Raw genomic sequence first — 19,121 nt, forward strand, 5'->3', positions numbered from 1 at the left:
TACCCTGCCTGGGGGAAACAAAGTTCAGACATTCATCCCATATAAATGACCATTGCATGTCAGAATTTATCCATTTTGGTTTGGAAAAAATGGAGAAAAGAGCCATTTTCTTCTCTCAAATGTGTGCTTGCAATTCCAAAAAAACTGCAAATACAGTTAGTTGGCTTCCTTCCCTGTAAGAATTGGACATCATAATAGAAAACTTTTTTTTCCCTCTGCCATTTAGTTAACTCTCCAAGGTATGCCTCCTGTTGAACTATCCTTCAAGCTAAACAATACATATAGGTACATAAATAGCTTTAAAATGTATTTCAAAGGCAGGTTTTGTTACATACAGCTTCTAGCTCTGCCTTTTAGTGCACATTAAGAAAAACGTGATAAAGAAAGATTTATGAAAGTTAAAAAGTGCTATTCTGAAAAAAAACATCCCTCAAGCAAGAGTACAACCTATTTCTTTCTTCCGGCCCCCTCCTCCCCATCGTTCATTCTTTCAAATTAAAGAATACTACATGTCAAAAAAACATTATTTACATCACTCTAGATATTTCACTTCCTGGTGAATAATGGATCCTAGTTGGATAGGATCCAAGATGGTTTGAAATCCCAACTTGTGCTCAAATTTTTACATCATTAATACTGCAAAAATACTCAAGTGCTACTATTTATTTATTTATGATCTGGACTTCTGTCGTATCATGTAACCGCACAACAGAGCGGAGAATAGGCCTATGAGGTAAGAACCATCAGTTCTGAGTGACTCCCATTCATCTCCGAGATGCAAGGCAAACAGGTTTCAGCATGGGACACACCAGTGAAAAATGTCCCTTTTTTCAATCACTAGGATAATCAGGTGTAGAAGAAGAGAGCACAGAGATAGGAAACCTCCTCTCTCTGCCTGCAGTTTGGCGATCATTTATGTCGAGAAACCTTGGCAGAGTCAAGTGTGTTTTATATGTCTATATAGCCAAAACATGGTAATGGCTATGTAGATAAGCAGAGTTGGGTATATTTTCTGGATGAGTAGCTGGAAGGCTCATGAAGCATCCTTCTGAAATCTGAAGGAAGTGGGGAGCTTTCTGCAGGCGATCCTTGGTTTGATTTTCTTCCACTCGGTAGCATTATTGTTGAGATGCTACTTAAATAAGGAAAGAAAGCGATTTTGGGAAGTGGCATCATGTTATAAGACTCAACAGAGATGGCTCCCAAAGGTACAGGAAAATCATAGTGTAACTGCAGATTTTAACCGAAATCGGTTCTATAATAGAAAGACAAGTGATTTTCTCTTGTGGGAAAAAGAAAAGAGCCACTCTGGGGACACTATGGTTGATTTTCAATAACACATTTAACGGAGTTATTCAATTACCCTAGTTTGTTTGCTTGTTTGTTTGTTATTGGTTGCACAGTCAGCCAGATGTTTAGACTGGATTTGGCATTTTTGCCAAAGGACCTGTTGAGTCCTTCCCAAGGACCTGGAATAGGCAGTTGTCATTGTTTGATGGTGTTAAAGGTATCGTCGCAGGATGTGAGCTGTTCTGTGAAGGAATGGTTTGATGAAGGCCGCGCTCGGGGAGATAAGCATTCCCTTAGCCCCCAACAGGAGCATGGGAAGGTTAAGAAGATGAGACTGGCACCACCCTAAGGAATTCACGGTGTTTTGGCTTGCTGGCTTGGGAAGTTAGATTCAATCTGGAGAGATTTCTGTCTTGAGGTGGAAGCTAATAAACGCAACAGAACTTTATCTGCACTGTCTTGTGGATCTTTGGGCTGAACCTGACATCAATCTCTCCAGACTCAATCTAACTTCCCAAGCCAGCAAGCCAAAACACCGTGAATTCCTTAGGGTGGTGCCAGTCTCATCTTCTTAATGTTCCCACACTCCTGTTGGGGGCTAAGGGAATGCTTATCTCCCCGAGCACGACCTTCATCAAACCATTCCTTCACATGTTCCAAGTAAAGCTGCCTTTTGCAATTGACTGGTGGTGATTTTGCCAGTGCCGATGATCTTCAAGCAGTGCTCCAGATGTTTTGGCATTGCATCCAAGGCACCTCTTACTATTGGTACTCTCTTTGCTTTCTTTTGCCACAGTTGTCCTACTTCTATTTGCAGGTCTTTGTAATTTGTGATTTTCTCCAGTTCTTTCTCTTCTCTTCTGCTGTCTCCAGGTAATGCAATGTCCACTATCCAGACTTTTTTGTCTTTCTTGTCAACAATTGTTATGTCTGGGGTGTTATGTGGCAGGTGTTTTTCTGTTTGAATTCTGAAATCCCAGAGCAGCACTTTAGAATTCAAAGTGACAAGCATCTGTTGTTGTTGCTGTTGTTGCTATAGTTCATATAATGCAGTGAACCACAAACTAATCAAATGGGTTGAATTCACCTATCATTAATAAGCCATTAAAAAAAACGTCAATTTACTACATCATTACTTGTCTACTTAAATATGTTCTGTGAAAAGATTGGTTAAGTAGGTTGTCTGCTAGCAAAATCTGGCCCCTGCTTGTTATGGTTTCTTCTGGCAGGGATTTCATGGGAAAGCAGCTTTGCAAAATACTTGAATCCTTCCAGTGGCATTTCTGCAAATGCTGATATTGCAGAAATTCAATTAATGTGTTTCAGAAATATCCTTTTTCCTTTGAAATATCTAATTTGGATCTGAGCCAAAAGAAAAATAGGGACATTAACTTAGTGTTGTCCTGTTCTGAAAGTAGTTTCATAGCTACAAACTAATTTAGATAAGAATATTTTAATGGAAGAGGAAACATCTGAGAAATTACTGCTTCTTGTTGCCGTTAGCTTAATTATTATTCAGTTGCTGTAATAGAGATTATAAATTGGTTTCAGTCAACAAAATCTTAGGACTTCCATGTCCTTGATTTGTTTCAAAGATTAAAACTTGAGCTCAACTCCTCTAATGAAATCAATAAAGAATCTCTTGACACCTTCAAGACTAACAAGTGGGTACAAAGGCTGGTTATGAATCATTACCAACTTTTTAGGTCTAAAACAAACTCCCCCCCCCCCAAGAAATGTTGAAAACTGTCCCTGTGGTTGGAGCAGAGGGGCGGGGGGGGGGAATGGACATAGATCTGATATCTGAAAGGACAGCATCTAAAAACCAGTGAGAGAACAATTTCTCAGGTACCAATAGAGGCGAATATGTGTAGCTCAGGGTTGAACTGTGGAGTCCTTGGGTTCTCTGAGCTTGGTTCTTTTCTTGCAAATGTTTCATTACCCAGCTAGGTAACATCTTCAGTGCTAGCACTGAAGATATTCAGTACTAGCACTGAAGATATTCAGTACTAGCACTGAAGCACTGAAGCAAGTTCAGCTAGCACTGAAGATGCTACCTAGCTGGGTAATGAAATGTTTGCAAGAAAAGAACCAAGCTCAGAGAATGCCAAGGACTCCACAATTTCTCAGGTGTAGTGCTGGGCAGAAAAATCTTCCATACCTTTTCCAACATGCTCTCACTAAATTTAATAAAAGAGAATGTGCTTTAGAAAATATCTCAAAAGGGAAGGGAAGGGAAGGGAAGGGAAGGGAAGGGAAGGGAAGGGAAGGGAAGGGAAGGGAAGGGAAGGGAAGGGAAGGGAAGGGAAGGGAAGGGAAGGGAAGGGAAGGGAAGGGAGATGGCCAAGACACCAATACCTCTCTTTATTTGTTCAGGCATCTTAACAGGAGTTTTCAGTTTTCTTGGGTTCCTTTACATCAATTAATGTCCAATGAAAAAACTAGGGGGGCTTCTTCAGCAATAATGCTACTGTCATAACTAATTGGGATGTCATGTCAGAAAACATCTGCTTGTCCCAGAAATAAACAAACAAAACAAATGGGAGAATCCATCCCCAAATTCAAGGCCATTTTGTCACCCAGGTCTGCTCAGGGCACTCTGTCACTGACTTCAAGATGACCATCCTTGAGAAAGGAATTTAAAAGCCTAATTCAGAAGAAAACTTTTCTGGTGAAACTTTTTACTGTGCACATCCTGCTTTTTCTTCACGTTGACCTTTCTTCTTGTTATGCATCTGATGAAGAAGTCTGTAATCCAAATCATTTCTGGACAATAACAGTGGTTAAATTTTAAGATGCTATAAAAGTCTTTGTTGATTTTACCACAAAAGCTACCCTCTGGAACTTGAAATCAATAGGATGCTTTAAAAATGTTGATTGGGACTTGTTATTAAATGGAGAAAACAGGTTTATACATTTATCGCTATTTTAATCAAGAGTAGCAGTGAATTTTGATTATTTTGATTTCATAATAGTCACATTCATGGATAAACACATTTCCAGATAACACTAGATTGTGCCAGTTAACTTTTTCCTTCAATTTTGTTTCTGCAAATCACTCCTGCCACTTTTTACAACCCAGAAATTGTCCAGTGTAGTGCAGTGAATGATATGACATTATCAAACATATAGGACCTGAGGGTACCACCAAATATTAATGAATATTATTAGATCCATTTGTATGTGGATAAATTACTGTGAGAGGGAAAAAGAAGGAGATAACTGTGTTTGTAACCTAGGCAATTAAAACAAACCCAAGCAAATATTCCTGGATATTCATCTGGCCACAATTTCTAAATAAAAAGGTACCACTCAAAACGTTGATGGAAAATGAAAAAAGTTGGCTCTTGATTCCAGAGGGTCTACTTTCATGTAAATATGATTAAGATGGCACTGGCCATCCTAAGCAGTTTCTTGATGAAAATCACATTCTTTTTTTTTTTTCAGGAAAAAAAGCACTGAAGACTAACTAGTACGGAGAAATAGCTTGTACCAAAGCTCATTTTTCCATGAATTATGTGGATTTATTATCCTTTCCCTCCACTGACTGAAAGAAAACATTAACACAACCGCACAGAAATATATAATGTATCCATCATGCCAGAATCCTGTCTTCTTCTGTCTTGCACCAGACTTAGTGCAAAGAAATCCTCTATTCCCAGTTATTTGTAAGAAATAAGTGGAACTTACTTAGCATAAATTGAACTATGGTAGCAATGAGATATTAACAACCTAGTGCTCATGGTTGACATGCCCACAGTATCCAAAAATGATATCTTTGAAAATCCAAAATTATCTTAAACTTTAAAAATGACCAAAATTTGCCAATCTTTTTAAAATTTCATCCATCTCTTTTAAAAAGTTGATTTAGGTCCCCACACAGAGTCACAGAGTCATCCAGTAGGTGGATGGTCTTGAAATAACTAAGCCTGGTTAGATGCGGTTGGTACAAAGTTGGGAGACCAGGGCTGCTACAAGGTTGAGAAGTGAAAAACACACCTCACAAGAAGGTAATGGGAAAGCCCTTCCATATTAGTGCTGAGAAAACAATGTGAATGACCCCCAGCAACATCAGCAGAAGCTGGAGTTGAAGGACTTGCTGTCACATTTATATAAAAAAAATGAATGTAAAATGGGATATGTTCCAAAGCAAAACACCAGTGTCAATCAGTAGCATCTACAGGAATTCACTACTTTTGTCAGAATGAGTCAGAGGGGTCTCACTACCACCCAGCATGCCTGTGGTTTGCTGGTGCATATAACAATAGGACAGGGCTTGTATGCAATGTCAACTCACTGCTTGGTTTGGAAGAAGGGCTGCATTCCCAGAAGTAAGGAGAAGTGCTAGAGTATATCCCAGAAGGAGATTAGAGTGATGATTACGGGAAGCACTTTGATAAATTAGAACTACCAAATCTGGGCTAGTTGTTTGGTTTTTTGCAGACCAGATCTGGAAGCCCTAGGCAAACGGATGCATTGTTATGAATGGGAAAACCCACCCCATGGAAATCATGAGTAAGAACATCCATGAGTCGATCTCAACACTCCATAACTGCCCTCTAGCCCAAATAGGTGAAAGTCCCATGATAATTAATATTTATCTTTCTTTTGGGGAAAGAAGTCGCTTGCTGAGGTCAGATGTAATGATCAGTTGACTAGTTTTTTCCGCTTCCATGAGACTTGGATCCTTGTAGAGTGTAAGGAAGATGACCTTGACAGAAATATGCAGGAACCGTTACTTAAGCAAAAGGACCTGAAACATTTTTTTTAAAGACTAGAAGAATGAGATAACATTTGGAAGGGGCTCAAGTGGATGCCTCCCTCATCCACTGGAGTATAAGAAGGAAGAAGAGGTACAGCACAATCAAACCTGCAGGATTCTCTTATTACAGCCAGTCTCTGTAATTTTAGCCTGCTTGTGGAGTCGATTGTGAAGCTGACAGTCCTAGACAGATAATGACTTAGCAGATTGTCATGTAAATAGCCAGCTCTTACCTTCTCTGTTCTCTGCCTTGCTGAAAACCTATTAGAGAATCCAAAAGTCATTACCCAAATGTATATGGGAATATATTTGCCCTACTTGGGAAATTGTTCAATCGCTGAAAGTCTTGTAGTCCCATGCCTTTTTTAAATCAATAAATCTTGCTAAAGAAACTTTAGGAGAATCATGCTGGGAAATAATTACTTTGGGTGTAGGCAGATACCAGAACACCTGGCAATCTCTGCCGCAATCCAGTTTGTATTCCTGATGTTTCAGGAAAGGTCATAAGCAACAGACCATATCTTAGGCGCTCCCATAATTAATTTAGATGTTAATTACATGCAGATTCTTCTCAACCAAACACATGAATTCTGCCTATTGAAAAATATGCTATGTGTCAGTTGAAATTAAGAGAACTCTCTGTGGTGCCCTGGTCATAGCTATGGGTAGGGGGATTTTTTTTTTTTTTCATTTAATACTTTCTCAAAGAGTAAACAAACTAAAATACAGATATATTTCAATGTTGAACGTGTTTATAAAGTACTTAGGAGGGATAAGGAGATACCAATGTTCCATGGTGGTTTTTGGAAGTGGAGTTAAGTATTACACTTCGTCTTTCTGCTAGGAGAATATTCCATTCCAGACCAACATTATTGTATCAAAGATGGGCATAGCGTGACTGGGATAAATGAGTCTCATTGGTTCAGAATAAATATTTAATGGAATATTTTTATCTAAAGATAATATTTCGGAGATCAGGGAAAAACAGTTTGTTCCAACATCTCCTTTCTGAAAAAGGAATACAGTTTTAGTACATATTCATGCATGGATTAACTGGCAATTGTTGGTTACAGCCCAATGCACTGTTCTGCCACATAGTATAAGAGGGAAGAAAAATATATACTTAATTCAGTTCTTAATTCAGTTCCTCATTCAATCTTCTCTCTAAAAAGAGTTGGAGGACATGGATTGGGTCAGGAAGAGAAGGAAAACTATGTTTTAAATGAATATTTAATTATAATTAAACAAGTACAATTGCATTTTGGTATCTATTACCCAATGGTTATCCTATATCAAGAATAACTGCCTACATTCTGAATCTGAAAGGGGCATTTCCAGAATGTCTTGAGCTTTGATACTCTCCACCTTCGTGAAATTTAGCATTATATGTATAGCCTCTCTGGAAGCTCTACTGAGGTCGTCATAGACTGTTTTGTTTTCTGTGATGGTTGCAAAAGAAGACTGAAATTGTCATTTGTCAGACCTAAAACATGGTTCTTTACTCAGCTTGACCGGGTGGGTTACAAGTTATTCAGTGTTGTACACTGTTTGGCCCAGAATGAAATGGCATGAAATAAATAAATGAGAAAACTGTTAATATTGGAATTAATTAAAACTCAATTATTCAAATGAGCAGAAAGCTCAAAAATAATCAAATAATCAATTATTTAAATAATAATTAATTAATTAATTAGTTTTTTCCTGTTTAAAGGATAGCTATCTCCTATCTATCTATCTATCTATCTATCTATCTATCTATCTATCTATCTATCTATCTATCTATCTATCTATCTTCTCCTTCTCTATTTAATTTCCTGGTCTCATTTGCTTTATGTTTATGATTCCTTTAAACTGGTGATCATTCCCCCCCCCCTTTTTTTTCATATTGTGTTTATGAATTGAAGTTCAAAAGACAGACATATTAGTGCTCATTTAGACTGCAGTTCAGATGGTAATGATATGATTAGAAAATCACATTTTGAACTAAATTATTCTACTTTCTGATTCAGTAGCTATTATAACCTTCATTGTTAATAATGTTAGGCCTTTATTTTCTCTTGCTTTCATTTCACTCCAGATCATTTTCGGCTTCAATCGTGGCAGTGTTTTTGTTTCATTAAGGCTGCAATTTTATTCTGCTTCCAGTGTTTTGGGTAAAATAGCTTTCAACAAATTGCATGCTGGGTGGCTCAGACTTGATACCAAGAAGTAGAGAGGCGAGTTTCTCGTTTATGACCTGAGATATTCCATAGTAGAGGTCTTTCTAAAATTACATTGGTGGAATATGGAGAGATCTCAAGTTATTCCTGGATTCTGTGTCATCTTCCCAAAAGCTATCCCAACCTTCTACAAAGGAAGAATTCAGCCATTATAGGGTATGTGGTTCTGAATGAACTTATACAACCTGAGATCCATTAAAACAGCCCACTAACAGCCCAAGAAAATGACCCTTTTGTTTTCTTTTTATTGCTTGCACCATGAGACATGAGGTATCTCAAATGGCACAAACGTCTCTAACAGGGAACATCACTGATGGCATCCCATAAGTTCTGAAAGAAAATGAAGACAAGATGTTTTCAGAATCCATCCTAAACTTGTGACTGAGTTTAGACTTAAAAAAAAAAGAAATAAAAGAAATAAAAAAATTGATGGAGGATTGCTCAGATCAATGATTCTTTGGCATAGCCATGATGATTAAATTGAATATTTAGGCCAGTAAGCATCAAACACCAAGACAAAAAAACTGGGGAGAACCATTTTTTGGAAATAAGCATGTGAACCCTATGAATGTTTGCCAAATTTTTTACAGTCCAGCCTGTAATCCTAACTTAATGAACCTTAGAATGATCTACTAGTAATCTCCATATTCTTAATCAAACTCAGGTAATCCTGCCTTTGCTTGAAATTGCATTTCCACTGCCCAATGGAATGTTGTGATTGATATCTCCCATTAAATGTTCACTTTGCATACAGTGGAAGATTTTATATGTTCATATAAAGAAGAGTGAGGCAGGCCTTACAGACTCAGCTGGATTTTCCAAAAGGAGGAACAGGCTAGTATGTACAGTAACAGAATCTTTCAAGTTGTACCTCTCTCCTCCCTTATTTCAGTCTCCCAAAAACCAGGAAGGATCCCTTCTGAGATGATTCCTCCACCCCATGTTCACATACAGAATCCTGTTTGTTTGTTGAAACATCCTTGAAAATGCTGCAGGAGACCTCAGATGAAACAGGAGGGCTTTGCAAGAACTTTTTTGAAAATTGAAGTACTCTTCTGAAGTTTTGTATAGGTGTAATGGTATGTGGGAATGACTTGGGAGATAGAAGGAAGAGCCACAGCCTAGACAACAGTCTGATAAACAAAATCTGAGTCCAAAGGAGGGGTTGGGGTAGAGGAATCATCTCAGAAGGGACCCTTCCTAGTTTTTGGGAGACTGAAATAAGGGAGGAGAGAGGTACAACTTGAAAGATTCTGTTACTGTACCTTACAATAAAGGTCATGATAGTATTTATGGTTGGTGTTTCTTGTCTGGACTACCTCAAAGAACTGACAACAAGCTAGTCACTTAGCTATTGTCTGGTCATTTTTTTAAAGAATATATTTAAAGGAGGAATCACATCTTTATATATTATCTCTATAGATAATACATGAAGATGTGGTTCCTCCTTTCTGAAGTTTGAACTGTACAGCTTGGGAATAACTGCACTCTGTGTTCAGAAATATCCTGATGCCAATAAAATCATTCAATCTCCTCTAATTTTGAAGATAACCAACCAAGTGTCTGTGACAGCAAATGGGCCATTTCTTGGCTACGCTGGATTGAGAAATAACTTTTCACAAAATAGCTACACAGCAGGGCAGATACATAATGACTCATAGCAGCCTGATGTGTTATGTTACCAGCTAATAATAGATTGCAGGTGTTGTGACTGAAATTCATGAAATATAAAAGTTTGACAATGAGGTTCTTCACTGTTTTCCAGACAATTCTAATCAGATTTATGGCTGAATTTTTTTTAAAATTATTTAAGTTTAAGGAAATAGCCAGCGTTTGGACAAATTCTCCAAGCCTCTCTTTACATATCCCAGAAATAATGAGCACTTAACTGAAACCTCTGGATGGTTTTCAGCATCAGTAGGTAAATCAGAAATTGACAGTAGCTAGCAAAAGAAATCTTGGGCCATCCTCTTTCATTCCAAGACAATTGATTCTCTTATACTATATAGTGACATTAATGTGTGGGGTTGCCTCCCAATAATGTGAGTAATCTCATTAAAATCAAATTGGCTGCATTCTTCAGTAGTAAACTAGAACATCATGTTCTTTTGAATCTCTGACAGATAATGTTGAAAGCAATGAAACAAGCTTGCTTCTAACTTCCAATAAGATTAATAGAACAAAAAAATAATTATTTTGCACTTCTTGGCCACCTCCAAGAATGTTCAGTCAGGAATGATTACAATATGATTTACATGTTAGAAAGCTAACTGTCCTGCTGTTATTACATTTTTAGTTTCAAATCAAGAGAATTATTTATAATTTTTGCTGCATAGGTTGCTCCTGGCTACGGTATTCATCAGTATATCAAAAGTTATAGATACTTTATGTATAGAATATGGTTGAGGGAATTACTATACAACACTGGAATGACAGATCTATGTCAGATTTGCAGTAGTAGATTACTGAGATGAGTTTCTTGTCAATGTTTGACTTGGTTGTTGTATCATGAATCAAAACTTTTATTCACATGCAAAGTGGAAACTTGATGTGAAATGTCAGCAGCCTATGAATATATAATTTCAAACCATTTCATTTTTCTCCCTTTTTATTCCCTCCAACCCAGTGGAATACTGGAAAGAACCTGGGTTAAGGGACTCAGACTATTCATTTGTCCATCAATGTTATCACTCCATTATGGCCCCTGCTGGTCAAGAGTCTAGAAAGAAGCCCAGAAGCCATCTTCTGCATGCTTTACCTAACTTATTATTCTTGGCAATACAACAGAAAATTGGAAGGAGTGGTTCAGGACTCTGTCTCCATTGCTCTTCTATCAGCAGGGTAACTCTGAAACCTGAAGAGAATGAGAGTGAAGTTGACTTTGAGCAAGAAGCTAGCAAAAGAAAAATTGAGTTGAAACATGGGGTGGATCCAATTGGAGAGGAGGAAAAGGTCGAGAAAACATATCCCAAAGCATCCTTATGGGAGAGGCAGTTGGGCAATGGGTCAGAATGATGTCCAGTTTTAGCCCCATTCCTCATTTCTCCTAACCATGTGGCCCAGAGCACAGTTGTTCTTAAAGAGTTAGAAGGAATTCCAGAAGCTATGCTCTGCATTCATTCCCTAATGGGTGTTATCTCCATTGATACTTTATTTGTAATTGCCCTTTTGAACAATTAGATAATGCTGTGCTAAAGCATTTAAAAAGTCCTGATTTTAGTGCAATCATGTTTTCTTTCCATTGTAGGAGCAAATAGGGTACCAGTTAGGATAAGTGAAATAAAACAACCCCCCCCCCATTACTTTCCTAGGGACTTGAGAAACTATAAGCCCTGTCAACCATAAATCATTTAGAAGGCCAAGGAATGTTAGTAAAGTTGGAGAAGATACTAGAAGGCAAGCATAGGCTCTAGGAACCAAGGACAGTTGAAGATGAACACATACCTGTAACTCTTTAGAAAGCAACTGTGTTCACAGAATGCCCTCTTTGTTCTTTCAACGTACTATTGTTCTTGTAGTTCCATCTCATTACCTCATTGTACACTGCAAATCTGACCCCACTGATTCATAAGATGCTGCTATATCCAATCATATTCAAATCATATCCACTCAATTACTTTGTTCCATCTGATCAGATGTATTTTAATTTGCATAACTATATTTAAAGTGGTTGCCTCTCCACCCACTTTAGATTTTGCTCATGCTTCCTCCTGTACTGTAATAAACAGTCCTTCAATGGAATTGTTCACTGGTCTCTGGTTTAAACAAACTCCAAGGAAATGTTGTGAGAGAATTTTTTCCTACACCATCCCCAACCCTTATGCTTAATCATTTAAAAATATTTTAGTGGGTTGTCTTTTCACATTAATAGAAGATGGCCACAACAAAGAGCAAGTTCAACAGCCAAGGAGCTAATCTAGGTTTTATTAAAGATGAAATAACAAATAAATCATGCATTTTATATCTCTGGAGAAAGGGAAAGACAGCATGCTAAGGTGATTTAAACTATCTCATTTAATTTGCTCAATTTCTTTATTTCTAAAATTTTTATTGAAACTTTTAAACAAGAAGATAAAAACTAACACAAACTAATATAAAATAAGGGAAAAAAGGACTTTCTTTTTCTCTTTCTTTTCTCTTTTTTAAAAATTTAATATTGATCATCAGAAGTCCCAGCAGAAGTCTTCTCTAGGCATGACTCTGCAGACAGCTGGAGAAGCTTTTAAGGTAGACCCATGAGACTTCTGATGACAAGGATGCTTTTAATGCTTTGAGAAGGGGGTGCTTCCCTCAACTGACCCAGTTTGTGTAGGCCCCCTTCAAATGCATGGCACAGCTCTACTGCAGCTCAGAATCAGAATTACAATGATGCCTAGAAAATGTTCACATGTAGAGGATTACTGTCCCTCCCTGGAGCAGAAATTCTGTTTAGGCTTTCACTTCCCTCCGCGCCTTCCATATACATAAGATGCCTCCATGTTCACCTCTTTCTCTAACAATTCTATATTTGGGATCTAAATAAACTAAAGGGAGTACAAGAGGGGTGACTGTTTTCCCAAGATAGCTACCCTGGCATAGCTACCTCTCACTATAACTTTTGCTGTGAGCTGTGAAAAGCCCATTGTGCTTCATAGACTCATAGAATTGAAAGAGGCCATATGGCCATCAAACTCAACTCCCTGTTCATTGCAGGAATCCAAATTAAATCATCTCCAAGAAATGGCTGTCCAGCGCTGCTCGAACACACAATGAAAGGACACCCACCACTTCTCTGGGTAATTGGGTTTCAATTTTCAGTCACCATTAAATGCAAGATTAAATCTTTCAAATACAGGCAGTTCTGCCTTTAAACTACCAATCAAGGTTGACCCTAAGTAACTGATATGAGCATCTAGAGTTCTCTTTTTTTTTCCAGATTATTCCTCCAGCTTGTAAATCGAATTAACAATATTCCTTCAAAAAGATTACTTTCCATGTGCAATTAAGTGAAATTCAGTTTGCTTTAAGCGTTTTGATATAGTAATGAATATTTATAAACTTAATAGAACTAAACCCTCACAGGAAGTCCCTTTAATCTTATTTGAAGCAGCATGGGGTCTAACTCTCAGTGGATTAACATCATATTTTCTTTTAGACGGGGAAATCATAAAATGGTATATATGACTGGGTGATTTTCCAATCCTATTCCAAAGTGATATGTGAATATAAATGACAGTTCAAACTCAGCTCATATTGGACAGTATATCTGCAGTGTCTACTGCTTATATTGTTATATGAAAGTGATTTTTCAAACTTAGATACTTTCCCCCCTTCTCCCATTAGCATATCCTCTCTTATAGTCATAAGCAGCAATAACTTCAGCTGTGTAAGGATAATGACATTAAAACCAAACTCCACTCAGAAAGAACTCTACAAATTTCAAAGGAAAAAAAAGTGGAATCAAACAGTTCTAAGAACAGGCTTTTAAAATTTTGTTTATAAGCTATTGCTACCAATGTGTTCCATGGATAAGTGAATATCAACACAGCAAGACTATTTTAGAAATAATACATAATTCAAAATTGGGGCAAAACTGTTTTCTATTAATAAAGATATGCAAAACTCACTCACCTGGAAAGATAACATTCTAGAGAACTGTGGAAAGTTTCATTCCCTCTCTGCACTATGGCTTTCCAGAGGTGCTTTGGTGTTTTCTGAAAGAAGCACCAGGTCTGGCACACTTTGAACCACTTCAGATTCAGAGGATTTACTTCTGGAGCAGCCATGGAACAGAAGACCACCCACGGAAGACCCATGGAAGACCACCCATGGAACAGAATGGTCCAAGAAGAAATTCAGTATAATTTGATGTCGGAACAGAATATTCTGAAGTCCTCCAAACCTTTCCATTCCCCAAACTATGACATTTCCCTACCCCTGCCTCTTCACTTTTGAAACACATTCTTCTAGAGAAGAAAAGCAAAAAGAAATACTGTAAACCAGTCCTGTAGTTTTTATTAGTCCATTTACTATATTTTTAATTGCCATATTTTTCAAAGACTAATATTGTCAGAATAAAGATATCATCTGTATAGAGGATTTGTGTGTGTGTGCATCTTCAAGTCATCATTGAGTCTTGGCAACTGCCTGGTCTAGTCCCTGTAGTTTTCTTGGCAAGGTTTTTCAGAAGTGGTTTGCCATTGCCTCCTTCCTAGGGCTGAAAAAGATTGAGTGGCCGAAGGTCACCCAGCTGGCTTCGTGCCTAAGGCAGGACTAAAACTCATGGTCTCCAGGTTCTAGTCTGGTACCTTAATCCCTGTACCAAACTGGCTCTCATATAGAGGGATACTTTGTCAGGAGTTTCTCATGGGAAGAAATTCATCCCGTTATCTGTACAACAATATTATGTCTAGCTTATGTAGCTTATGTAAACAAAACAACTTGTGACTGTGTGTTGTGCACATATACTGCTAATTACTGCCACCTATTGGCGTGTGTATGCTAGTTACCCAGTGGGGGGGTATGGAGTGCCAATATAACTGGAGCATTGTATGCCCAGCCCTGCAGTTGCAGTTGCAGTAGAGTGTTAGCCACTATGTAGGTATGTAGTTTTATGGGTTATGTAGTTGTAACAAATAACCAAGTAGTGTACCTCTTCTCTGAGAGTTTTTGGCTAGAGACTTTATGTTTGTGGATAAGTCTTGGATGCTGAATTTATGAGAAGAAGTGTTTTTTTTTTTTTCCTATATTTTGTATACAACTTGTATTTTATGAAGTTTTTGCATTTTTATCAATAAACAACCAGATAGTATATATTTTCTGGCTGAGTTTCTTTGGAGAACAAGATATGGACATTGCAGCTTGCAAACCTATCATGCTGGTGTGTATTTTTTCCCTGGGCAAAGGGTTTCTGGGAATACTGCTGTACTCTGCTCAACATACTTACAGTATGTATAATAGTAAACTATAGTTCAGCATTATGTGCTTTATCAGCAGAGTGACAAAGTCAAGGATTGTGGATTTTTAGGAAAAAAAAATACTTAGTGATCTGGTCTAATCTGTACCACCAGGGAATGCACAACTATTGGCTTGTGCAAATAAAGAAGAATTGGCTTTGCTTAATTTTCACTGTAGGATATGACATAGCTATTCTTCTACAATAGTGGTATAACTGAGAGCTAAACTGTAGGGATGTTGAATACTATTCTATGAGACCAAAATGTAGATCTTTATTTCTGTAAGCCACCCGGAGTCATCGTGAATGAGTTGGGCAGCCATATAAATTGCTTTAATAAAATAAGTAATAAATAGATAGAAATAAAAACAATTATTTTTTTTTAAAGGAATTACTCTCTCCACTTCAATAAAGGCCAAATATGGGGGGGGGGGGGAACAGTGGGATTGTTTTAAAATGTTGAGAGACTGGCGTGCACCATTGCATGATTGGACATATATCACGACTTTCTCAAAATCATTCCATGTTTTCCAGGCATGTCTTTATTTGTATATATGCACCAGAAATAATAATATTTGTATACACATCTATACTTCTTCCAGGAAATCAGTTGTATCATCACTTGATCATCTAAAAGTCAGGAGGGGAAAAGATGCAGTATAGCAACTGATGAAAATGTGAACTTCAAATACCCAGCTGTCTTTAAACGCACCAAAGATTTTCTATGCACTGTTCAGAAATTAAAAAGAAAAACAATTTAATACCAAGAAATAAAAATTATAGGAAGAGAAAAGGAAAAGGAATTCAATTCTTTCTTGAGTGAGGGGATTGTTCCTTTGCCTCTTAAGGAGGCTTTGGTTCACCCCCTCCTCAAGAAGCCACCGCTAGACCCCACTATTTTTGTCCAGTATCTAACCTCCCCTTTTTGGGAAAGGTGAATGAGAAGGTGGTTGCTCAGCAGCTTCAGAGGACCTTGGATGAAGTGGATTATCTGGATCCCTTATCTGGTCCAGATTCAGACCTGGATATGTGATGGAAACTGCATTGGTCGTGCTTTGGGATTACCTCTGGTGAGGGCAGGATGGGGGCTATGCCCCCATCCTTGCCCTACTTGACTTCTTGGTGGCTTTTAATACCATTGGCCATCGGCCATCATGGATATGCTCAGAGGATTGGGGGTGGGCGGCACGGTGCTGTGATGGTTCACCTCTTTTCTTTGGGGCTGATTCCAGTTCATGGTGGTTGGGGAGGAGAGATCCCCCCTTTGGCCTGTACTGTGTGGAGTGCTGCAGGATTCAATACTCTCCCCTCTCCTATTTAAAATCTACACGAGACCTCTGGGTGAACTCATCGATCACCATGGCATGAGATATCATCAGTATGCTGATGATAACCGATTATGCATCTCTGCCCTGGTGAATTAAGCAATGCTGTGAATACCTTATCCCAGTGCCTCGAGGCTGTGAGGGTCTGGATGGGGAACAACAGGCTTCAGCTGAACCCTGGCAAGACTGAGTGGCTTTGGGTTTTAGGGCCTTCTGGTGCTAGGGCTATGCCATCTTTGGTGCAAGATGGGGTCTCACTGCCCCAGGCGGATCTGGGGTCCTCCTGGACTCACGACCCCTGCTCAAACAGCAGGGGTCAATCGTGGCTAGGAGGGCCTTTACACAGCTTCATGTTGTGCACCAGTTGTGCCTATTCCTGGATTGGGGGGCTCTGCTCACTGTCACCTCCCATTTGGACTTCTGTAATGCGCTCTACATGGGGCTGCCCTTGAAGAGTATGGTGCAAAATGCAGCAACGCAGGCAGTTATAATGTGCCTCTAGAATGCCACATGTTACACCTCTGCTCCACGAGCTGCATTGGTTGTCCGTTTGCTTCCATGTCCAATTCAAGCTGCTGGTTTTGACTTTTAAAGCCCTTCATGGCATGAGGCCAGGTTATTGAGGGACCACCTTTCCCCGATTATATCTGCTTGTCCCACCAGATCTTGACATCTGTCAGGGAACTACACTTGGTGGGTGCCAGGGGGCGGGCCTTCTCTGCCGTGGCACCAGCCTTATGGAATCTTCTCCCCCCAGAAGTGAGGTTGGCTCCATTCCTCTTAACATTCCACAAGTCCCTCAAAACCTGGCTATGCCTTCAGGCCTGGGGGGTCCCAGGGGACTGGGGAGATCTTTCGGTACCATCATACTCTCCTGTTTTTGTGTTTTTTATAGTTTTTAATAATGAATGTTTTTATATCTTTATTGTTTTTTTAAAAAAATAAGGGTTGTACGCTGTCCAGAGTCAGTTTTCTGTGAGATGGGCAGTTATACAAATTTGATATATAAAATAAAAATAAATAAATAAATAAATAAATAAAAAGGGTCTGATATAGCAAACCATCCTTTAAGCTAAAGGTAATAGCAATAATTCTATGCATTCTTTTTGACTCCCAGCTGAAAATTTGTCATCTCGTGGTGTCCAGGGTCCATGAACTTAGGTTCTATGCATGCCATACATATTTGTTGTAACATGGATGAAGTCTATGAGAATAAGATCCAACATGACACAACAGTTTGATTCAGGTATTGAAGGTGATCCAATTTGAACTGTAAGGTTTATTCAGTTTGTCAGGTCACTCTAATTTGAACTGTCATTTCAAATTGGAAAATTGTCCCAATCTCATTTGGACATCCAGACTGATATGAATAAAACCACCTAATTAGGCAAAGTTGGTTTACATAAATCTGAATGATTATATCACATTTTTGGCAGACAACTCAACTGACAGCAAGATTCTCCCAAAGTCTTTATTGAAGGGGAACAAGATAAAGTAACAAACATTTCAGCAACTGGATTATTTCCATTCTAGAAACCAATTTATTTTTCATATCATTAGGGCAAATGCATGCGTGTGTGTGTGTGTGTGTGTGTGTGTGTTTAAGTTTCTTAGTTTTCCTATGAACCATAGAACTGGCTCCCCTTATTAGATAACTGAGTAATTTGCAGGATAACTGTCTTCTAAATCTCTGCCAGGCTGATAACATCTGAAAATGCATTTGAGCATTAATAAAAAGTATCAAAATTGGTCAAAAACAAATCAATTCTCAGTGTCCAAATCAATTTACAATTCAAATGCAATTATAGCATGAGTTCAGAAATCCTATATGATTTAGAGATTTGATGAAAACACTATTGAATCTCAGAATCAAACAAATCTTATTTATTTATTTAGTACAATATTTGTCCCCTTCATGGATCACTGCCTTGTCATGGCGAAGGGGCTTGCATAACTCAATGAACCCATGAGCTATGCCGTGCAGGGCCACCCAAGATGGACAGGTCATGACAGAGAGTTCTGACAAAATGTGGTCCACTGGAGAAGGAAATAGCAACCCACTCCAGTATTCTTGCCAAGAAAACCCCATGGACAATGTCAAAAGGCTAAAAGATATGATGCCAGAAGATGAGCCCCTCAGGTCGGAAGGTGTCCAATATGCTACTGGGGAAGAGCGGAGGGCAATTCCAAGTAGATCCAGAAAGAGTGAAGCGGCTGGGCCAAAGCCGAAAGGACGTTCAGCTGTGGATGTATCTGGAAGTGAAAAGAAGGTCTAAGGCTGTAAAGAACAATACTGTATAGGTACCTGGAATGTAAGATCTATGAACCAAGGCAAGCTGGATGTGGTCAAACATGAGATGACAAGATTGAACGTCGACATCTTGGGAATCAGCAAATTGAAATGGACGGGAATGGGTGAATTTAATTCAGGTGACCATTATATCTACTACTATGGGCAAGAAAGCCTTAGAAGAAATGGAGTAGCCCTTATACAGTAGTCAATAAGAGAGTGGGAAAGGCAGTAATGGGGTACAACTTCAAAAACGACAGAATGATCTCAGTGTGAATCCAAGGCAAACCATTCAGCATCA

The sequence above is a fragment of the Python bivittatus genome, unplaced genomic scaffold, assembly GCF_059951505.1.
Source record: "Python bivittatus isolate LINGU-HERP-01145 unplaced genomic scaffold, Pbiv_v1 ctg000960_np1212, whole genome shotgun sequence".
Lineage (NCBI taxonomy): Eukaryota > Metazoa > Chordata > Lepidosauria > Squamata > Pythonidae > Python > Python bivittatus.